A 15,744-nucleotide genomic window follows, 5' to 3' on the forward strand; every position below is an offset into this window, starting at 1 on the left:
CTTTATTAACATTCTTATATTAGAGAAGAAGTTCTTGCCATAAATACTAATTCCTGTCTGATAAATCCAAGGTAATGGTATATTAATCATGGTGTTGTTGTTGTTTTAAATTTTCTGTATATTATCATGTTTTGACATCTTAAAACACCTTTCTGGCTGGGGAGAGACTGCTCCTTCTGGGGCTAGCTAATTCTTAGGGACAGCAGAGAGCATGCTATTTGATGAGCAGACAAACCAATCCAGAGCCCCACCTCCTCTCTCCGCTCTGTACACCCCAGGAGGCAGTATTCCTCTGTCTTTATCATCCCAGGGCCAAGTACCAGGCTACTAGAAGTATGGCCCCAAGCCTATGGCCCCAGGCCTACCAAAAGTATTCAAACTAGCCAATCCCAAACTATTTACCCTGCCCTGCCTTGCCTTTTCCACAGAAATCCCAAAGGCCATGACCTAAGCACTCCCCCACCCAACCTACTCCTGCCTCTGCTTCCTAACCCAAACTTGCTGTTCCTTGTGTGTCTACGTGTGGTGAGCTGTGCCTCTGATTTCTAGTACAACTGTGAGTAACGTTAACCTTTTCTTTCATTGGTATTGACTTCTCCATGTAGTCACTCAGTCACCTGCATAAATGAAGACCTGGACACAAAACAAACCTTTCCCTGACTTTTTTCCTACTTGGCAGCCCCCTATCCCCATCACTTTACATTCAGCCCTGTGTCTCTACCTGCCCCGTACCCTGCCAGGGCAGACAGACCCTGCTTTCTTCCTCTATCCCCACACGGCCCCTTCCTCATCCCACCCCATTCTCTGATGCCTTCTCAGTCCAAGGAAAGGTGCATGGCATACTTTGTGCATCCCCGTCCCCTGAATTGCAGTGATGACATTCTAAAAAACACCTACAGCCTTGCTGCAGCCCACCTTTGCTCCCCTCCTTGACTTTGTCAGGATAATACAGATGGTTTCAACACCCAGCTCAGTTCTTTCTGTCTGCTCTGGCTCTCCCTGCCTCTTTCTTTCTCTGTGACCTTAAGCAAGTCAAACAAATGTTTTACCTCCTGCTTGGAGGAAGATGAAAAATGTTCCACTTCACAGGGGATTTGGGAGGACTCATTAAAAGCTCCTGAAGTGTTTTGAGAACCTGCCTGGTCTCAGGCAGAGGAAGCAGCCTTGACAGCATGGCTGCACATTTTCATTGTAAACATGGCAGCTTGGGACAAGCTCTTATGACTGGGCTTTGTAAACAACTTCCTTAAGGTAGGAATGAACTGAAATGAAACTGCAGTGTGGTCAGCTGTTAACCTCAAATGCAGCCATAATGCTAGGAGCTGTTAGTATTGGGCTCCTTCTTGTGTCCACAGTGCTTTGGATATAAATGTAGCATTTTCTTTACTCTAACTTTCTCATCTGGAGGCTTTCATGGAGGAGACCCAATGGTTAATATATGCAAGAGTGTGTATGAATATTTTTTACGGTATAAAGAAGTAATTGATGAGCTTTCAGACAAAAGTTTCTCTTAGGTTATTTGGTTGGAAGAAATCACTTGCTAATGTACATGTGTAAATATGCCTGTGACATACAATACAGCTCAGAATATATTGTCTAGTCAACATGTGGGTGAGGGACACTAGGAAAAGCAGATGATGCTATCCAGAAGGTCCATCTGGGTGACTTGCAACATACTATCTTAAGCGGGAGGGAAGATTACATCCACTGTGGCAGAGAGCATGAGACACTTTTCAAATTGGAATCAGAGAGGAATCTGGGAGGTTGTGGGCTGTAGATGACGGCACCCTTAGCCCAAATCTTGAGAGCGGTGGGGTGGTCAGGAAGTTGAACTTGGTAAGCCCCAAGATTAATCTTCTGCTTCTATTCCTTATTACTCTTTACTGTATTACTTCACAGAATCAACCTAAATAAACAAAAATGGCAGAAACTAACTGCCATGGTTTGAATGTTTGTGTCCCCCTTGAATTCAGATGAAGAAATCCTAATTCCCACAGATAATGGTATTAGGAGCAAGAGTCTTTGGGAGTTGCTTAGGTCATGAGGGTGGAGCCCTCATGAATGAAATTCGTGTTCTTTTTTATGAGGCTCCAGAGAGATCCCTAGCCCTTCCACCATGTGAAGACAGTGAGAAGGTGCCAGGTGTGAGTCAGGAAGAGGCCCTCACCAAACATGACCATGCTGGTGCATTGATCTTGGACTTCCCAGCCTCCAGAGCTGTGGGCAATAAATTTGTGTTGCTTATAAGCTCCCCAGTCTGTGGAATTTTATTATAGCAGTCCAAGCGGACTAAAATATCAACTAAGATACTTTCTTCCTATAACCTTGAGCTGGGTAGATAAGCTCATTTGACAGAGGAAGATATGAGGGAGGAAATTCAGAAATGTAAACAGTTAAATCAAGCTAGATCCAGCTGGAGTCCTTTCCCTCAGGCAGAACAAGCTCCATGGTTGATTATAACCTGACAAAATTCTTTAGAAGAAATGAAAAGAAACCCAGCATGTGTTTTGTACAGACCCCAGAGAAGCACCTAGCCTCCACTCCATGAGCACCTTTTTAGAAAATCTGTTTTATTTTTTGGTGTTCCTTCCTCTTCCCCTTGTTCTTTGTCCTCCCCATGCTCAGTTTTCTGAACATATAAGTGAGACTCAGGGCAGCCACAGCTTCTGCTTAACAAAATTTTATATCACTCAGTGCACTCATTTCTAGCATATTCCAGGAGAAAGTATTTATTTATTTATTTATTTGAGAAAGAGAATGAGAGCATGAGGAGAAGCAAGTGCTCCACTGAGCAGGGAGACCGATGCGGGGCTTGATTCAGGGACTCTGGGATCATGAGCTGAGCCAAAGGCAGACACTTAACCAACTGAGCCACCCAGGTGCCCCTGGGAGAAAGTATTTAACTTGGGCCTGACAATAGCTCAATAGTGCATGGAGTTCCCTCTCCCAGACATACAGGGACCTGCAGTCCTGGGCCCTGGCGGTTGCACAATATCCTTCGAATCCAGGTTAAGTGGTAGCATGTGTCGCTTGCACATAGAGGCCAGGATGGTCCGAGAAGCAGCCTCATGGAAAGAAGTCAAACATGAGCAGACCATCCAAAGGAAGTTTCTATCTGAGGGGCTACTAGAGAGGGTAAATCCAGGCATGGTGATCATTGGATACAATCGAAGAAGACTAGCTACAGGAGGAAACTTAAAACAGATAGGTAGAGGAAAGAGCCCGACTTAAATGGCTGGCTTTATGGCCGCTCTCTGAGAAATTTTGGCTATGTCCCTTAACCTATCTAAACCTGTTTCCTTGGACTCCTGGGTGGCTCAGTCGGTTAAGTGTCTGCCTTTGGCTCCAGTCATGATCCCAGGGTCCTGAGATTGAGTCCTGCTTCAGGCTCTCTGCTCAGCAGGGAGTCTGCTTCTTCTTTGCCCTCTGCCTACCTCTGTGCCTGCTTGTGCACGCGCTCTCTCTGTGAAATAAATAAATAAAATCTTTAAAAACAAAAAGCAAACAAACAAACCTGTTTCCTCATCATGGACATAACGGCGGCTTCTGCCTCAAGTGTTATGAAGTGAAATGTGATGATACATGCGAAACACTTAATACAACACTTGCACAGAGTATAGGCTCATTCTACTTCAGCTATTAGAATTGTCAATACTACTATTGCTATTGTTATTTACCCTAAATGAAGGGGAGGGTGAAGGAGAGGGTGGCTGTATCATTTTCATAGGGTGTTCATGCACTTGGTGTGGCAAGGAGGGTTTAAAGCAATCCTATTTGGACAAATACAAAATCCCAGCCCAAGCTGGCTTTCAGCTGCTGTCCCCATATTAAAAATGAGGAAAGGGAGCTCAAAGGAGTTTACGAAATTTATCCAGGGTCACACAGAAAAATAGCAAGAGTTAAAACTCAAGCCTACATAGTTTTCTCTGTCTTGATAGCTAAACATTTCCAATATAACTCTTAGCTTCTTAGAACCGTCCACACACAGTACCAGAAGTTCCCTGGTTATGGCATCTCCCTTTTCCATTTCTGTCTGGAGTGCCCTTTGTCCTCCTCTCAACCTAAAGATCTTCTACTCAGTCTTCAAGTTGTAGCTCCAATGTTATCAGGGACTTTTCTAAGACTACCAGGAAAGTGGGTCTCTCCCACCATTGGGCTCACATCCTTCTGTCATCACACTGGATTCTGGGTTTCCTTGAAGATACCGTCCACTCATTTATCCCAGTGCACTTACCCTGATGTCTGTCGGAGGCCATCAGAGGGCAGTCTGGATATGCATGTGGACATACACGGGGACAGAAATGCACACACACATACACATCAGTGATTTTTTATGAGATTTTTCCAAAGTATCTTGGTGAATACAGTATTTCAATGTCTATTGTGGCTTGCTCCTACAGACATGCAGTGTAGACTCATCAGTGTTGTCATATGTCAGAACAGCTTTCTACTGCTAGGAATTAAAAAATATGTGTCCTGCCATCATGAGGATGAGCATCTGTCTTTGTTTACTGCAGGATTGGCCTAAGTTAGAAAATGTCAAAGAAAATAATAAGGAAGAGATGTCAAATAGCTTTTGGCTTTGGTTCCCACTGTGCGTGATAGAACATCAAAGCCCTAGTCCTTTTTGCATGACAACATTCTTGTCAGTGAAAAAGCATGGAGCCAAAAATGCTGAAGAAGTATCTCATCATTTTTGTTCCAAAAATTTACTAGTGTAGCTCTTTTCTAAGAAAAGAAGACTAGAGTTGAAAAGGCAAGACTTCACTAAAATTTAGTGTGCCCTGATAAATCAGTCTACTCTTACTATAGCAACGAAGTAAGTGGTAAAACCTGGGTACCCCAGAAATGGTCAAGTTGGTGTGTGGTTCGGAGCAGAAGAGACAGGTTAAAGCAATGCCTCCAAAAAATGAAATTATTCCATGATGGTTGACTCTTTAAAAATATTATTTTGAGACATACGATGGAGGAATTGGAAGCTTCTTTATGCAGCCAGCTGATGCCTTCAAAAATAAATTCCTATTTAGCAAGTCCCTTCAGAAATTTCAAATCCATTGATATCTTTGAAATGCTGAAAAGTTTATTCAGCAAAAACAACTCATTGGGCACTTTGTGAATAGACAGAACACCTGTGATGCTTAGTAACACAGCTTAGAGGACATATCTTCATGCAGCAAGCTCTCTGCCCATTGCTTTCTCTGGTTCTGCTGTCTACAGCAAGGTGTCAACTTTGTTTATGCCAGCGCCTTGAATCTTTGCCTTTTCAAAATGTTTTCTCATGAACGAAAGCAGAATATGAACTTCTATTTTACAAATCTGTGATACAGAAATATGCAGACAACTTGAAACTCCACAACTCTTTAAAGTACTTCTGATACGACAGCCTGAAAATTGAAACATGAATTCTTAACCCTCCCTTTGCTGACATCAACATCATCCCCTTGCTGAAGATGAAACTCAGTGATGTGAAGCCAACAGAAATTAAATGACATAAGTCCACTATCCACGTCAGATCATCTTGGAATATCTTGGTGTTCTCTTGTCATAAGCCCATTGTGTCATCTGTCGTGAATTGATTCTGTTTGCTACCACATGCTGTTGTGAGCCCAGCTTTTTAGCGTGTGTTGCCATCAAACAGAAAGTGTAAAGGAAAGTATATGTGTTGTCATACCAGAGACCACTCAGTAATTTCAACTTCTTATCAAGCCAAGGGAGAGATGCCTTCTCATTGAAATTTATTTTTTTAGCAAAGACAAAGTTTATGGTCTAATTTTATTTGCATTCATTGATTTCTGCTTCCTATTTTTTAAAAATTTGCCTGAAATTAATTTTGCATGTAAAGATGGATGGAAAAAGCACAATTCTATAAAAAAGTATTTTGATCTAATGCAACAAAATCAGCTGTATACAGAATTTTGCTTATCATCATATATAAATATCTCTGAGAAGAGAAGCTCTAGCTTTCACCAGATTCCCAAGCCTCTATGGTGCAAAAAGGATTAAGAATAATAGCATGAAATTATAAATATCTTGAGGTCAGAGAATCTTTGTAATCTGTCTCCCTTTCCACAGCACCTGGGAGAGTGGCTGCACTTAATACCCAGGAGGTTGGTCATGGTAGTCATGGCTTTCCCATTCCCTAAAGGATGTTGACTGTAAGAGACAGAATTGGCTGAATGAGCAGGTGAACTCATGATTTTTAATTTTAAAGTGAGTGCAAATCTTTTTCCTTAGCAAGAGAAGAAAGAAAGCTGCTTCTTTTTTTTTTTTTTTTTTTTGGTTTATTTATTTATTTTGAGAGAGACAGCACAGGCGGGGAGGGGCAGAGGGAGAGAAACTCTTAAGCAGACTCTGCTCTGAGCATGGAGCTGGACTTGGGTCTTGATCTCAGGACCCTGAGATCATGACCTGAGCGAAGACCAAGGGTCTGAGGCTTAACCAACTGCACCACCCAGGTGCCCCGAAAGCTTCTTTATTAAAAATCTTTTTTTTTTTTAAAAAAGCTTTTATTTATTTACTTGAAAGAGAGAGAGCAAGCAAGAGAGAGAGCATGAGTGGGGAAGAGGGGCAGAGGGAGAGAGAGAAAGGGAGAACCAGACTCCCCACTGAGCAGGGAGCCCAATGTGGGGCTCGATCCCAGGACCCCAGGACCATGACCTGAACCAAAGGCAGATGCTTAACTGAATGAGCCACCCAGGCACCCCTCTTTATTAAATATCTCATGAATTGGAAAAGGATGACTCGGAGGATGTAAAATGAAGATTTATTTCCTTTGGTTGATACCACAAAAAAATGGGGTAGAATAGGTTTCTTTACTTGTACTGCATTTCCATACTGGATTCAAAGTCAAAGTCTCTAGTAATTAAAGTAAACATCATTAGGGTATTGATATTGTTTTGGGCCAAATTATGTCCCTTCAAAATTCATATATTGAAGTTCTACCTCCAGTACCTCAGAATGTGACTTTATTTGTAGACAAGATCTTAACAGAGGTAATCAAGTTAAAATGAGGTCATTAGGGTGGCTTCTAATCCAATATGACTAGTATCCTTATACAAAGAGGAAATCTGGACACATAGAGGGACAGATGGAAGACACAGAGAGGGAACGGCCATCCACAAGCCGAGGAGAGAGACCTGGAACAGACCTGTCCCTTATGCCCCTTGGAAGGAATCAACTCTGTTGACACCTTGATCTTGGACTTTATCCCTCAGAACTGTGATAAAATCAATTTCTGTTGTTTAAACCACCCAGTCCGGGGTACTTTGTTATGGCAGCTGTAGCAAACTAGTACATGTATCCAGAATAAATCCCAGGAACTCCAGGCAAAGACAGTGAATATAGGCTAGGGGGACCGTGGAAGTAGCACTAAGCTGGGACACAGAAGCAGATATGATTATTAATCCCTGTGGCCACTGCCTCGGGAAGGAGAAAGCTCTTAGGACCTAACATAGATGAGCAGCTCTGAGCCTCAAAATTTTAAGTACCTTCATCATCCCTTAAGTCTATTAGATAATGTGATGCCTCTGGTGTAGGAGTCAAGATTCTTGGGTCTAGTTAGTAATTTTTCTTTCACGCCCAGAGTATGAAATGTAAAATCTCAACATTAGAGGTAGAGGCAGAAGGGGAGATTATGAGAGCATCCTGGAAAGTCGATCCTTACCTTCCCGGGCTCCAGGTACACTCGACTTGCTAACCTGCTGCTGCTTCTGGCACTGCGAGTCTTCTGTTGCTTTTCTCTGCCCTTACCCTCAGCTATGGAGGAGCCCTTGTGTTTCCTGGCTCCTCTCCCTTTACATACTCTCATGGTTTCAGGTATTATCTTAATGGGCTTGGACTCCTGTTGTCCCTCAGGCTTGAGTTTGCATCCTGGCTCTGCCCTTTATTTCCCAGTGGGTTGCTTTGAGCCATCTGATCAGCCTTCCTGTGCTCTGAGTTTCTTTAGATCCTGACAGTATCCCCATCACAGGGTGTTATGGAGAGTAAGTGAGAGATTGCCTGCAAGCTCTTAACACAGGTGTGGCCCAGAATGGGTGTGCCATAAATGAGAGCTGAAATAAAAGCAACAATACAACAAACCAGTATATGGTGCTTACCGTGTGCCAAGTTCTGATGTAAAAGCTTTACATGGATCAACTCACTTAATTCTCACAGCATATGAGGAAACTAAGGCACAGAGAAGTTATGCAAATTGCTCAAATTCACAGAGTCAGCAAATGATAGACCTGGAACTCAAACTCGGGTCATCTCGTTCCAGACACTATCTTCTCAAACTATTAGGCATACTGTATACTGTATCTCTCCAACTATTATTTTTCATTATTAATGACACAGCCCTACTTTTTCCCTTGAGCTTCCAAATCATATGGCTTAAAAACAAAAATACAAACAACAGAAAACTATCTGGATACCCCACAGTCACCTCAGATACAACACGCTCAAAGGAGCCCCCACACCTGCTTGCCACCCCTGCTCCCTTCTCAGGAGTGGATGCCGTCATCCAGCAAGAAACCTGGTGTCACATTAGGTTCCTTGTTTTTCCTAACCTTCCCACACCCAAGCGATCTATTGATTTCTATTTCTATCCTCCTCTCTCCTTCCCTCATACTTCCCTTGTTCAGGCCTTCATCATCTCTGCCCAGGATGCTAGCAACAGCCTTCTAACTAGATTTCCTGCCTCCGGACTCATCTCCTCACCTCATCTTCTCCACAGATTTAAAATACAAATCTGACTGTTTCAGTCCTGCCTAAAGGATTAATTTGGAGTTCATTAACATAGCCCAGAAGACCCTCATATCTGACCCGTGTCTACCTCTCCAGCCTCAACTCCCCCTCCTACCTTGTCCCACCCCTCCTTGCACTTGAACAAACCCCTGCTGCTCTCTTTATCTCTCTCTCTTTCCCATCTCTCTGCCTCCCTCTCTCTCTCAGTCTCTCTCATATACCATGTTGTTTCACAACTAGTGTATCAGAGTTGACATTTAAAAAGAATTATTCAGGGGTGCCTCCATGGCTCAGTTGGTTAAGCGTCTGCCTTCGGCTCAGGTCATGGTCTCAGGGTCCTGAGACCGAGTCCCACATCGGGCTCGCTGCTCCCTCTGCTTGTGCTCTCTCTCTCTGTCAAATAAATAAAAAATAAGCTCTTTTTTAAAAAGAGAATTATTCAGTTTATCTACTAAGAATACATAAAACAATCACAGGGAAGATATAACCACTTACTTTCCCACCCCCATTTCCCTCACTGCCAAAATACCCACCAAATTAAATTTGTTACTTGAGGGGAAAAAATTGCGTTTAAATCAGTTTTATAAGTAAGCAAATTAAAAAATCTCTCAAAGACATAAAAATTCTGAAGTAACCACAAACCAGCAATTATTTATATTCTGTTTTTAGCATCCAAATAGCCCATGTTTTATCTGAAAGATAAGCTAACTGATTTTCTTCTGGTGACATAATGGGGTAGCATGTGAGCAGTTATCATTTCTGTTTGCTGAAAAAAGGCTTCAAGGACAGAGATGGTATTGTTCAACAAGCGGTGGGGCTGACGCTGTTATCCTACTGCCCTCTGCTGCTGTGAATGGAAAGTTTATCACTGTGTGCCTGATGCCCAGGCTTCCTCTTTCTTTGAAGGCCAGGTTCTCCTTTAATCCATGAAAGTTAGCACGCAGAAAAGTTCTCGGTCATTGGCCGACACTCATGGTCAGATGTTGCTGTGAAGAAAAAGAGGAAATCAGAAGTAGTTCTAAGTTCTACGTGCCATGTTATCTCATCTCATAACCTAAGGGAGTGCCGTATTCTGTAATGACAGAATGCACAGGCTGGGGAGTCAAAGCCATCAGGGCCTTCTTTGCAGCTGTACCTATGTGACCTTGGGGGAAGTCACTTAACCTAAGGTTCAGTTTCTTCATCTGAAAAAATAAAAATTAAATGGGAAGTTGTATGTAAAACACATAATTAAATGTTGAGTAACAAATGGAAGCTCTTATTTATGAGGAGTTATAAGGCAGTGATTGACAATTTCAGCAAAGGTAGTTCTCAACATCATATGGGGACAAGACATTGCTAAAACTATTAGTCACTGAAATCATCTCTCACCATTCAAGGATTAAAGTTTTCTAAATGATGCAAAAGTATACTTTTGCCTGCTCACCTTTCAAAAATATTTGTATGCTACATATTACAGTCTTCATGATTGTTTCTACTTTTGTATAAGGATTAATCCAGAAATCTCTTTTACCTCTGATCTTCAACTAAAGCCTATAAGAGGAAAATGAAATAATCCGTAATGATTTGTTCTCCAAAAGTTGCATACTTGTATGTTTTTTTAAAAAATTTTTATTATGTTATGTTAGTCACCATACAGTACATCACTAGTTTTTGATGTAGTGTTCCATGAGTCATTGTTTGCTTTTAACACCCAGTGCTCCACGCAATACGTGCCCTCCTTAATACCCATCACTGGCCTATCCCAATCCCCCACTCCCCTTCCCTCTGAAGCCCTCAGTTTGTTTCCCAGAGTCCATAGTCTCTTGTGGTTCATTCCCCCTTCTGTTTACCCCCCCTTCATTCTTCCCTTCCTTCTCCTACTGATCTCCCTGCTATTCCTTATGTTCCACAAATGAGTGAAACCATATGATAATTGTCTTTCTCTGCTTGACTTATTTCACTTAGCATAATCTCCTCTAGTCCTGTCCATGTTGCTGCAGATGTTGGGTAATCGTTCTTTCTGATGGCTGAGTAATATTCCATTGTCTATATGGACCACATCTTCTTTATCCATTCGTCTATTGAAGGGTATCTTGGCTCCTTCCAGAATTTAGCTATTGTGGACAATGCTGCTATGAACATTGGGGTGCATATGGCCCTTTCTCTTCACTACATCTGTATCTTTGGGGTAAATACCCAGTAGTGCAATTGCTGGGTCATAGGGTTGCTCTGTTTTTTTTTTTAAAGTTACATAATTGTATGTTAACCCAAGCCCATCCTTGTCCCTATATGTATTGTTTAGGATTAGCAAGTTGGTGTGGGGGAGAAATATATTTCAGTAAAAATTGTATGTGCTACCTCCTACTCTGACATTTGTTATTAAAAATGTGCTATAATGAAATAATTGGAAACCAAGTACGTGAACAAAGTTGTGTTAACACAATGTGTTCAAAATTTTATGGGGTCTAATTAGAAACAAGCACATCAGGCATAAGACAGAAACCCCTAGAGGTATTAATTTTATTTTGATAATATTTGCACATTGGCATAATAACACATTGTGCCAGAATTAGGTAATTTGTTTTCAATCAAATTAAACCTACTTACCCTTTTTAAGTAAGGAACAATTATAAGTACGTCTTACCGCATATCATATTCCTCAAAATGAAATTTTTAAAGCCAGTTTTAGATTTCAAATGTAAACTTTAAGTCATCTAATAGAGGGAAAACTCTGGAATGTATATAAAGCCTTCAAATAAATAATGATCTCTATCTATGTGCCTACCATTCTTATGACAAGCGCTGCACTAGCTGACTGTTGTTTACTTTCTCTAGTCTTCTCAAAAATTGGCCTTTCACAGTTGGGGAAACAAAGTTACAGAAGGTAAGTGACTAACCCAGAGTCGACAACTTGCTAATGTTTAAACTATAATTAGCTTGTTCTTTCCTTTACTACTAAGGATTAGGCTTCCTGTGAAAACTACTATCATATTTTATTTAAAAGATACTTATTACAAAAGATTTATTTGCCAAAACTTTGTATGGCCATACTGCTCATGAAAGCAATGAGGTTCAGCGGATGGAGGAATGTGTAGCTCCTAGTGACTACTGTACTGTTAAAATATAATAATGATAATTAAAGCCAAATACCACAAAAGAAACAATAGGCAAAAGAAATAAGGTGTTCTTTTTTTAAACCTGGTTGTTGGTTTCCTATTTCATATTATAATCTGTTGATATCTGAAAAGGTCTATCTTAATTTTCTGAAATGGCGACAATCTCTTAAAAATATAATTTGGGCATAAATGAGAAACAAAACAAGGTTTGCTCTTTAAAAAAAAAGATCTTGGCAAGAAAAAAGAACACCCCTTAAACAAACTATGAAAAGAAATGTCAACTTTACTATTGAAGAACCAAGTTTATGAATAAATAGAATTTGATAATGCCCAGTGTTGGTAAGGAAAACTGGCTCCCTCTCATTCACTATTGCTGAGATCCTTAATTGGAACAAACTTTTTAGAAAATAATTCTGGAGCATCTATCTAAATTGAAATTTATATACCCTTTGCATTAGCAGTTCCACTTCATTCTTGCAAAATGTGCCATACACACACACACACACATACGTACGTACGTACAAATGCTAACTACAATATTTTTGATAGAGGAGAAAAAATCTTCAGAAAATGAAATGTCCATCAATAAGAACTTTAAAAAAATTGTCATACAGGGGACAACGGAGTACAATGTGGTTACTACAGATACACCAAAAATATTGTCATGTGGGAAAAGCAAGTTATAGACAATACATCTTACTGAATATCATACACCATAGCCCCATTTGTGTTAAATGTACTGTTAAATTAATTAAACAAGGAGGTCCTGAGACTGATGTGGGTCTATTGCTATGGCAGCCTATAGAGGCAAACCAAAATCAAAACCTATAAATGCCTCAAAGTTAGAAATTAAAACACTAAGGACAACCAATCACAAACAGCCAACTAGGCTTAAAGCTTTAGCCAATCAGTAATTTTCTTTCTTTGCTTCCTTTCTTTCTCCGTATGTCTTCTCCCTGGTTCCTGTCTATGGAGTGCTCCTAACAACTTCTGGTTTGGTGCTACCCAATTTGAATCAGTTTTTGCTCAAATAAGCTCTTAAAATTTTAATATACTTCAGTTTATCTTTTAACCATATACACACTCATTTGCTTCCATATTTCTAGGAAATTTCTAGAATTACATGCAAGAAACTATAACCAAGAGTTATCACTGGTAAAGGGAGGAGGGAAGAGGACTTTCAGTTTTCCAGTGTGTATCTTTGCATTGTTTCACCACGAGGAGCAATGATTTCATAAGAACAAAAGAGATTTTTAAAATTTAAATTCAACTAATGAACATATAATGTATTATTTGCTTCAGGGGTAAAGAGCTGCAATTCATCATTCTTATATAATACCCAGTGCTCATTACAACACATACCCTCCCTAGGGTCCATCACCCAGTTACCCCATCCTTCACCTCCCAACCCTCAGTTTGTTTCCTATGATTAAGAGCCTCTTATAGTTTGTCTCCCTCTCTGGTTTCGTCTTGTTTCACTTTTTCCTCTCTTCCCCTATGATCCTCTGCCTTGTTTCTTAGATTCCACATATCATCGAGATCATATAATAATTGTTTTTCTCTGATTGACTTATTTTGCTTAGCATAATACCCTCTAGTTCCATCAATATCGTTGCAAATGGCAAGATTTCGTTTTTTGATGGCTGTGTAATATTCCATTGTATATATAGACCACATCTTTATCCATTCATCTGTCGATGGACATCTGGGCTCTTTCCATAGTTTGGCTATTGTGGACATTGCTGCTAAACATTAGGGTGAAGGTACCCCTTTGGATCACTACCTTTGTATCTTTGAGGTAAATACCCAGTAGTGCAATTGCTGGGTCATAGGGTAGCGCTATTTTCAACTTTTTGAAGAACCTCTAAGTGGCTGCACCAGCTTGCATTCTCACCAACAGTGTAGGAGGGTTCCCCTTTCTCCACATCCTCACCAACATCTGTTGTTTCCTGATTTGTTAATTTTAGCCATTCTGACTGGTATGAGATGGTATCTCATTGTGGTTTTGATTTGTATTTCCCTGATGCCAAGTGATGTTGAGTACTTTCCATGTGTCTGTTGGCCATTTGTATGTCTTCTTTGGAGAAATGTCTGTTCATGTCTTCTGCCCATTTCTTGATTGGATTATTTGTTCTTTGGGTGTTGAGTTTGATAAGTTCTTTATAGATTTTGGATACTAGCCCTTTATCTGATATGTCATTTGCAAATATCTTCTCCCGATCTGTTGGTTGTCTTTTGATTTTGTCGACTGTTTCCTTTGCTGCGCAAAAGCTTTTTATCTTGATGAAATCCTAATAGTTCATTTTTGCCTGTGTTTCCCTTGCCTTTAGAGTTGCTGCAGCCAAGCTCGAAGAGGTTGCTGCCTGTGTTCGCTAGGATTTTGATGGATTCCTGTCTCACACTTAGGTCTTTCATCCATTTTAAGTCCATTTTTATATATGGTGTAAGGAAATGGTCCAGTTCATTCTTCTGCATGTGGCTGTCCAATTTTCCCAACACCATTTGTTGAAGAGACTGTCTTTTTTCCATTGGATATTCTTTCCTGCTTTGTTGAAGATTAGTTGACCATAGAGTTGAGGGTCTATTTCTGGGTTCTCTATTCTGTTCTACTGATCTATGTGTCTTTCTTGATGACATACTGTCTTGATGATTACAGCTTTGTAGTACAGCTTGACATCTGGAATTGTGATGCCACCAGTTTTGGTTTTCTTCTTCAACATTCCTTTGGCTCTATGGGGATCTTTTCTAGTTTCATACAAATTTTAGGATTATTTGTTCCAGTTCTGTGAAAAAAGTTGATGGTGTTTTGATAGGAATTGAATGTGTAGATTGCTCTAGGTAGCATAGATATTTTCACAATTTTTATTTTTCTAATTCATGAGCATGGAATGTTTTTCCATTTCTTTGTGTCTTCCTCAATTTCTTTTATGAGTGTTCTATAGTTTTCTGAGTACAGATCCTTTACCTCTTTGGTTAGCTTTATTCCTAGGTAGCTAATGATTTTGGGTGCGATTGTAAATGGGATCGACTCCTTAATTTCTCTTTCTTCTGTCTCATTGTAGGTGTATAGAAATGCAACTGATTTCTGTGCACTGATTTTATATCCTGCCACATTGCTGAATTCCTGTATGAGTTCTAGCAATTTTGGGGTGGAGTCTTTTGGGTTTTCCACATAGAGTACAAAACAGATTTTAAACCAATATAATATAAAAGGCTATGCAAGTGTTTCCATTTAAAAAAATTACTGGAGTTACAGGAAGTGGGGCCCCATCCCCTAACTTCAGGGGCTGGAAGTGAGTGTTGCTGGGCGAGATGTGGGGAGAAAGCAATTGTGGGAACAGCATGTCTCCATGGAGTACTTGGATTCGGCTCCTTCCATTCCAATAAGTAAGAAGTTTACGTCATTTCCTGGACCCTGAAAAGCTATTACAATGCCTCTGTGATGAAAACCACCAGATCAGGGCTGGCAGTTTTCCTTATCATCTTATCAAGTACAGAAAGAATCATCCTGATGTCGAAAGCAAAATGGCTACTTGTTCCTTCAGTGCTTACCACCAGGTTTCTCTGGCCGAAATCAGTCATCCTGTCTCAAGTTGTGATGATAAAAGTTGTGTTGAGCAGGATGTTGCCAACCAAACCAGGAACCTTTGACAAGAGACTGTGGCTGAGAGCCCATGGCAGTGCCCTCCCTGGGATGAAGACTGGAATAAAGATCTGTGGGAACAGATGAGCACCCCCATTTGTCTGGGGCACAGTCAACTACTGCAGCAGCAACAGCCCTGCAAGCAACATAGTTATGGAACATAAGAGTAACCTCGTGTCAGGCATGCAAGGTCCTAAGTCTCTGCTGTATGATCTGCCATGGAGAAACATTGGCAATGCCCAGCAATGGCACATCTGTCTAATCAAATCCAGACCCTAG

The 15,744-nt window shown here is 40.7% G+C and overlaps 1 pseudogene; it reads left to right on the forward strand.

The window, feature by feature from the left end:
- Nucleotides 1-3,021: 3,021 nt before the first annotated feature.
- Nucleotides 3,022-15,744, forward strand: LOC123789673 (gametocyte-specific factor 1 pseudogene; annotated as a pseudogene).

Source organism: Ursus americanus, chromosome 3 (assembly GCF_024610735.1).
Source record: "Ursus americanus isolate L20-20 chromosome 3, mUrsAme1.1.p, whole genome shotgun sequence".
Lineage (NCBI taxonomy): Eukaryota > Metazoa > Chordata > Mammalia > Carnivora > Ursidae > Ursus > Ursus americanus.